Raw genomic sequence first — 7,215 nt, 5'->3', positions numbered from 1 at the left:
GTTGTTGGCCTCCCCTTCAGTCTCTTTCAACCGGTAACCAAGAACTATTTCACCCTTACCACTACCACATAATACCCTACCATAAACATATAAATCATATACAACATAGCATATCTAGGTGTTGGCCACCCCTTCGGTCTCTATCAACCGGTAATCGATGACTATTTCACCCCTACCACTACCACATAATAACATAGCATACTAGCACATAAAGCATAACAGATAGTGGCATACCATACAATTATCACAAAGACAATCATCTCAACTATAATAAATACTAGTGGGCCGGAATTGGTGCCTTCGACCCACTCCTACTAGAACGTAACTCACCTCACACTATTGATGTCCCACAGATAAAACCCTAGCTACTCGATGACAGATTCCCGAAGTGTCAACATCAAAAAAACACCCAATTAATTATCAGGTTCCAACAAATAACCATAAGTCCATGCTTGAGGTAAAATACTACTTTACACCCATCTTAACTTGATTCAAGCGCAAGGCCCAATCCAAAGGACCAAAAGTCAAACTATGAACCAAAGCCCAACATATGGCCTAATTTTCCAAATTAGGCCCAAACTTTTACATGGTCTTACCCAAAGGCGCAACCATTTTTTCTAGTCCAAAAATTTGGCATTCCAATTGTCCAACATCTCATAATAATCAAAGCCCAGTTATGGCCCACATATTGCCTAATTTTCCAAATTGGGCACAAACCCCTCACATGGGCCTTACCCTAAAGTCTATCCAAATATTCTAGTTTATATGCTTGTTCATGGATTGCCCATCAATAACCCAATCACCAAAGCCCAATAGAAAGTCCCAACTCAAGGCCCACACAAAATTATGGTTTTCACATAAAATAACGATTAGGGTTAAGTGTTTCTTACTTAACCCATTAAGACTTAATCCATTAAGTCCTTCACTCTACTACGTCAACATACAATGTGGTCGGGATTAATTCATGATTCTAATCCAATGGTCCAAACTTGCAGGTCCTGACAATTCCAAATTAACATATACAAAACTAGGGTTTTCTAAACCTTAATTAGGGTGTCCAATCCAATCACAACCCAATTAGTCCATTTGCTAAGCTTTTAGGTTAATTAACTGTTAATTAAGTCGGGCACCACCCACTACCACCTCGGATAGGGGTGGTCAATGGCGGCTCACGGCGGCGGCCACCACCTCGTGGTGGTGGTTACGATTTTTGCTAAAAAAATGTCCAAGCATCCGAAAATAACAACCACACACAAAGGCACACAGCCACCCTAGGTGGCGGCGTGATGCGGCAACCACCACCCCACGACGGTGACAGGTTGTTTTCCTTGAATAATCCAGCCTACAATACATTTTACAATGCAATATCTATATAAACACACACACAAAATAACACACACACACACACAGCCACCCTTGTGGTGGCCTATGGTGGTACAAGGTGATAGCCACCATCTCACAGTGGTGGTGGTGGCTTTATATTGGTTTTTCGGCAAAAAAACACACACATGACCTTTTTGCTCGGAGAATGAACCCAACCATCCACCTGGTGGCATACGGCGACGTCAGTGACAAAGGAAGGCGGGCAACATCGGTGTTGATGGCGGCAGCCACCATGGTGGTTCTTCTCGGTCACCGACTAACAAACACACACACCTATAGCTTGAAATTGGCACCACCATCATGAACACGAGATGTAATGGAAAAACGCACCAATTTCCTCATCTTCGGGGTGACAGACGACGACAACGGAGCATGAGAAGGGGCGTAGCAACCGAGGACGGAGAAGATGTTGCACTTGAGATCGACAACAACAGCGTAGCATCGGAACAAAAACGGGGAAGGAGATGGGAGAGGTTCGTTTTCTCTAACCACGAACGGTAGCAACGACAACCAAGCTTTATCGTCGTTGGCGAAAATGGAATTGTAGCAAAGAACGTCTTCGCCGGCAGCAATGTTTGTGACCTTGACAACGGAGAGGGGTGGCGGCTGGAGATAGTTCATTAAGGTTAGGGTTTATGTCATGGTGACGAGTTATATACCCGGTTATGAACAACTTTCCCATATTTACATCACCAGCCCTTCCATCCTAATTCCTTTCAAATAAAGTCCATAATTTACCCTTTTTACCCTCATCATTCCGAATTCATTTCAATTTAGGTCCAATACTTACCAAACAGCCCTCCCTTTTGAGAATCTTTTGCAAAACAAATCCAAGAATTACCTTTTTAACCCATAAAATCTCAATTATAACTGATTCAACCCTTCCTTCTCTTTTTCTTTCAAATTAAATCCAAATTTGCCCAAATAGACCCTCCTCTACAAAATATTTTCAATATAAGTCCACAAACTACAAAACGAGCCCAATTGATTATCCTTTAGCCATATGTTCAAATATTGTTTGCACTACGAACCCCGAAAGCACTCTTTATACCTCCAAAAAAAATTATAATGCCAATTACACACTTTTTCACTAAACTCTTTATTTAGATGTATACATATACGGAATAAAATAATACTTATAACACATATTCAGATTTTAGGGTTTGTCTTGGAAATTGGGTGTTACCAAAGGATGCCATGGAAACCCTCCAAGGTCTTACAGTAATGCCATGGGAACCCCCACATGGTCTCAATCTACTTCCACGAGAACCCCCAAGGTCTTCCGTGTAAGAGTCATACTAACATAATGCATAATCAATCAACAATCCACATATCATAAAATGGGTCGGCCTTAGTGCCTTAGACCCATTTGTATGGTGAGAAGACTCACCTCTCAAGAATGTTGAACTGCTAAGATAAGATCAGATAATTCCCAACGCGCAACTCAAACTCAATTTCCTATAATCATTATATGATTAACTTTTCAAATCCCGGAATACCATAAATTCCCTCATAGTCAAACTTGGTCAACCCTGGTCAAAGTCAAGGGCAACAGTCATGGTCAATAGTCCATGCTGACCCCAACTCGTGGAGTGCATCTAGAAACTTTTCGAGTTCCTTCAAGGTCCAGAAAACTGAAATCCCGAGTCAACTCGCCGAGTTACCCAAGTAACTCGTCGAGTTCTTCAGTGTCCAAGGGCCGAAAACTCTAAACCAAAATCTTTAGACCAAAACCCCTAATCAGCTCATCGATATCACTCACGATCTCGAAAACGGGTGAACCTTGACCGACTCGTCGAGTCGTCTAAGCAACTCGTCGAATCCCTTCAGCCTTTTTCATGTTCAGTCCTTTCTAGTGGAATCCAAGGCTCCAAACTACAGATCCAACCCCTTAGGGTGTATCGACCACGTAAAGTTGCCAACTTCATGTCTATTCAAGGCCTTTAGAGGCTAAAACACTCAAAACTAAGGTTTATAAAAAGTTTAGGGCATGGATAAAGGCTAAGACTAGATAAAGTGAGCAACTTTATGTCCATGGAGGTCTAGAACTAAAACCTTATCCTCAGAACAAGTTCCAATCCAAGAATTGCACAATTATGCACCAAAAGTGGCCATTTACTTCCATAAACTGAGATCTAAGCAACTAAAGATAAAGATAGCGACTTTATACCTCAAGATGGTCGCCAATACAAAGTAGTTGTTAGATCTACTACTTCTCTCTTTACTCCTCCTTCTTCAAGCTTCAAAATCCTTCACAAACACACCAAAATCACTCTCCAAAACTCTCTCACACATTCAAGAAGGTATAAGACTCGAACTAGGGTTTCTCTAGGCTGTAAGGATGATGAGAGAGGCTACAAATGAGCCATAAGTTCTTTAAATAGGGTACAAATCCCTAAAAACTAGGGTTTCTCTTTACAACGTCTATTCGTTGAGATGGGACTTCCAACCAGTCAAGTGGATCCTAAGTACCGCATCTAGAAATGATTTGTACTTGATGAGTTGGAGCTCCCCAACTCGTCGAGTTCCAGTCAAAAACCCTAAATTACATAGAAAATAAAATGATACCTGGAACAGGCATTACGAATCTCCCCTAATTGAATTAGACTTTGTCCTAAAAGTCTACTGACGCAAACAAATCCGGATAGTGATCTCGCATCTCTTCTTCCAGCTCCCATGTCAATGTTGAGCAATTTCGGTGCTACCATTGCACCTTTACTAACTTCACCTCCTTGTTCCAAAGAACCTTGGTCTTCCTATCTAAAATTACATCGGGGCTCTCAATGTAGTTCAGGCTCTTGTCCACCTGAATGTCGTCCGGAGACACAACCGCGACCTCGTATGTGACACACTTTCGAAGGTGAGACACATGGAAGGTGTTGTGTATCTAGCTAAGCCCGTCTGACAGATCCAAGCGATAGGCCACCTTGACCACCTGGGCAGTAATCCTGAACGGTCCAATATATCGGGGGCCCTAACTTGCCCCTCTTCCAAAACGTAATGACACCCTTCCATGGTGACACTTTCGGCAAGACGAAATCCCCCACCTAAAACTCATGATCTGATCGATGCCGGTCAACATAACTTTTATGACGGCTGTGTGCGACTCGTAGCCTGTTACATATCTGCTGAATCAACTCCGTCATCTTGAGCAGCACCTCGGTGCTCCCCATGACCCACTGCCCTACCTCACCCCAACAAACAGGGGTCCTACACCTTCGACCATAGAACATCTCAAACGGTGGTCGGTCGATACCAGCATGATAACTATTGTTGTAACACCATAAATTTCCAAACAAAATTTTCATTCAAAATTCACATTAATCTCACTATCACAACCATAAAAAATCACCTAATAACAAGTTATCAAAAGCACATGTTCATTAATTGTTTAAAACAAATATGGGATCCTCCAAAAACATATCTCCTACTCGTATGTGTACAATCAAGCCGATGCCTTCCCGTGATCTAGAGAAGTACCTAAAACACATAACACATAATACGGTAAAAAAGAATCTTAGTGAGTTTCCCTAAAATACCACACACATCACATGATCCTCTCATGGCTATGCTCATTAAGACCCTCCAGCCAATGTGTCTTAGTGGAACCCTCCGATCCCACAACTCTGGCGGACCCTCTGGTCCTAACTCAGTAAGCTCAGAATAATACACAGTACATATCACAAAGACATAATGCAGGATACAAAAATACTCAATATAAGCACACAAGACCCTCCGGTCACACAAAATTACCACTTAAAGTAAGTATAATGAGAAGACTCATCTCGTAAGAAATCAGATAACCTCGAACTCAAATCACCGGTCTAGCCTCTACCTAACACACACAATAATTGTTTATAATTAATAACGGCTCTCAAAGAAGCTGGACTAACCCTTCTACAAACTCACAGAAGGATAAAAGACCATTTTACCCTTCCATGGCCTTAATAGTCCACAAATTGACCAAACCCTAAAAGTAAACTAAAAGTCAACGGCAGCGCGTACGCCGCGCATACCAGCCCTCTATGCCAATTGTACTCCATCTCCATGCATGCATCAGGGACTCTCGACCCTACGTTGCGAGTATTGCGATTACGCTCAGTGTACGTCCCAGTTTTTCTCTTCCTACTCGTTTGGTCTTAATCCGCTAAGACCTTAGCTCAAATCTCAGATCTGGACTCCCTAAAGTCTCATACTCAATAAATTTTGTGACTTTAAGCCTTTGCATGGCTGATAAAGTCACAAACACCAAAAGTCTCACTCTCTATTCTTATGAATGCTCATATCTCATGCATGGGTTTGTTTAAATGTCCAAGTCTCGATTTTTATGACTCTACACCACTAAAAAAACTCAAAGGAGCCAATAATAAACTCTGGAGCTCAATATCTCATAAAGCATCCAACTTTGGGACCAAAACCCTAAAATGAACTAAAAACAAATTGAAAGGGAGAGAAAGCTTTGAGCTTTATACCTCTAACTGAAGTTCCAACCACAAATAAGCTCAGATCCAAAGCATGGACTCCCACTCCTTCCTCTTCAAAGCTCCTTCTTCACTCCAAATAAACCACAATAACACTTAATAGCTCACAAATGGACACACAAGCTCAAGGGATGAGAAATTAATGTTTGAGAGGGTTGATGTCTGGGAATGGTGGTCAGAATGAGGCCATCATGTCCTTTAAATAGGGACACACCCTAAATTAGGGTTTTCACTATGGGCCTAGTACGCCCAGTATACCCTCTAGTATGCCCAACATACTAGGTGCCTTCCGCATCAAAAACATGCACATGAGTACGTTGAGCATACACCCACGTACGCCTCGCGTACTCATTTACCACATTTTCTCATATAAGGGCCAAACTTGACAATTGCCAAAAGTAAAGGGTTTATAAGTTATACCTGGTCTTGGGATGTTACAATTCTCCCCCACTAGAATCAGACTTCGCCCTCGAAGTCATCTTCTGGAAATAACTCTGGGTACTGCTTGGGCATCTCGGACTTCGGCTCCCAAGTCCACTCGGATCGCTTCCGATGTTGCCATTGGACTTGAACCAAGGGCAACTCTTTATTCCTCAAGACCTTCACCTTCCTATCTAAGATCACTATTGGCCTCTCGATGTAATTCAAACTCGCATCAATCTTAATTTCCTCTCACGGTACCACTGCCGTCTCATCAACGACACACTTCGTCAATTGAGACACGTGGAAGGTGTTATGTATCTGGATCAACTCTTAGGTAGCTCCAACCGATAAGCTACCTTCCCCACTCTGGAAGTAACTCTAAAAGGATCAATATATATGGAACCCAATTTTCCCCTCTTCCTGAATCAGATCACCCCTTTCCATGGGGATACCTTCAGGAGGACAAAATATCGCACCTGGAACACAAGCTCGGATCGTCGTTGGTCTGCGTAAATTTTCTAGTGACTCTGAGCTGTAAGTAACCTTTGTCTAACCTGTTTAATCTGCTCAGTCGTTTTATGCACTATCTCTATGCCACCCATCACTCTCTGCCCTACCTCTCCCAACAGATGGGAGTCTAACACCTTCTCCCATATAAGAGCTTAAAGGGAGGCATACCAATACTGGAATGGTGGTTGTTGTTATAATAAAACTCAGCCAAGGGCAAATAGGTGTCCCAACTTCCTCCGAGGTCGATAACACATGCTCACAACATATCCTCTAGCATCTGAATCATCCACTCACTCTGCCCGTCATTCTGTGGGTGGTATGCGGTACTGATGTGAAATCGGGTACCCAACTCCTAATGAAAACTCTTCCAGAACCTGGAAGTAAATGCACATCCCGATCTGACACTATCGAAGTTGGC

This window comes from Lactuca serriola, chromosome 5, assembly GCF_051521515.1.
Source record: "Lactuca serriola cultivar US96UC23 chromosome 5, Lser_US96UC23_V15, whole genome shotgun sequence".
NCBI classification, from domain to species: Eukaryota; Viridiplantae; Streptophyta; class Magnoliopsida; order Asterales; family Asteraceae; genus Lactuca; species Lactuca serriola.
This window is presented reverse-complemented; position numbering follows the sequence as displayed.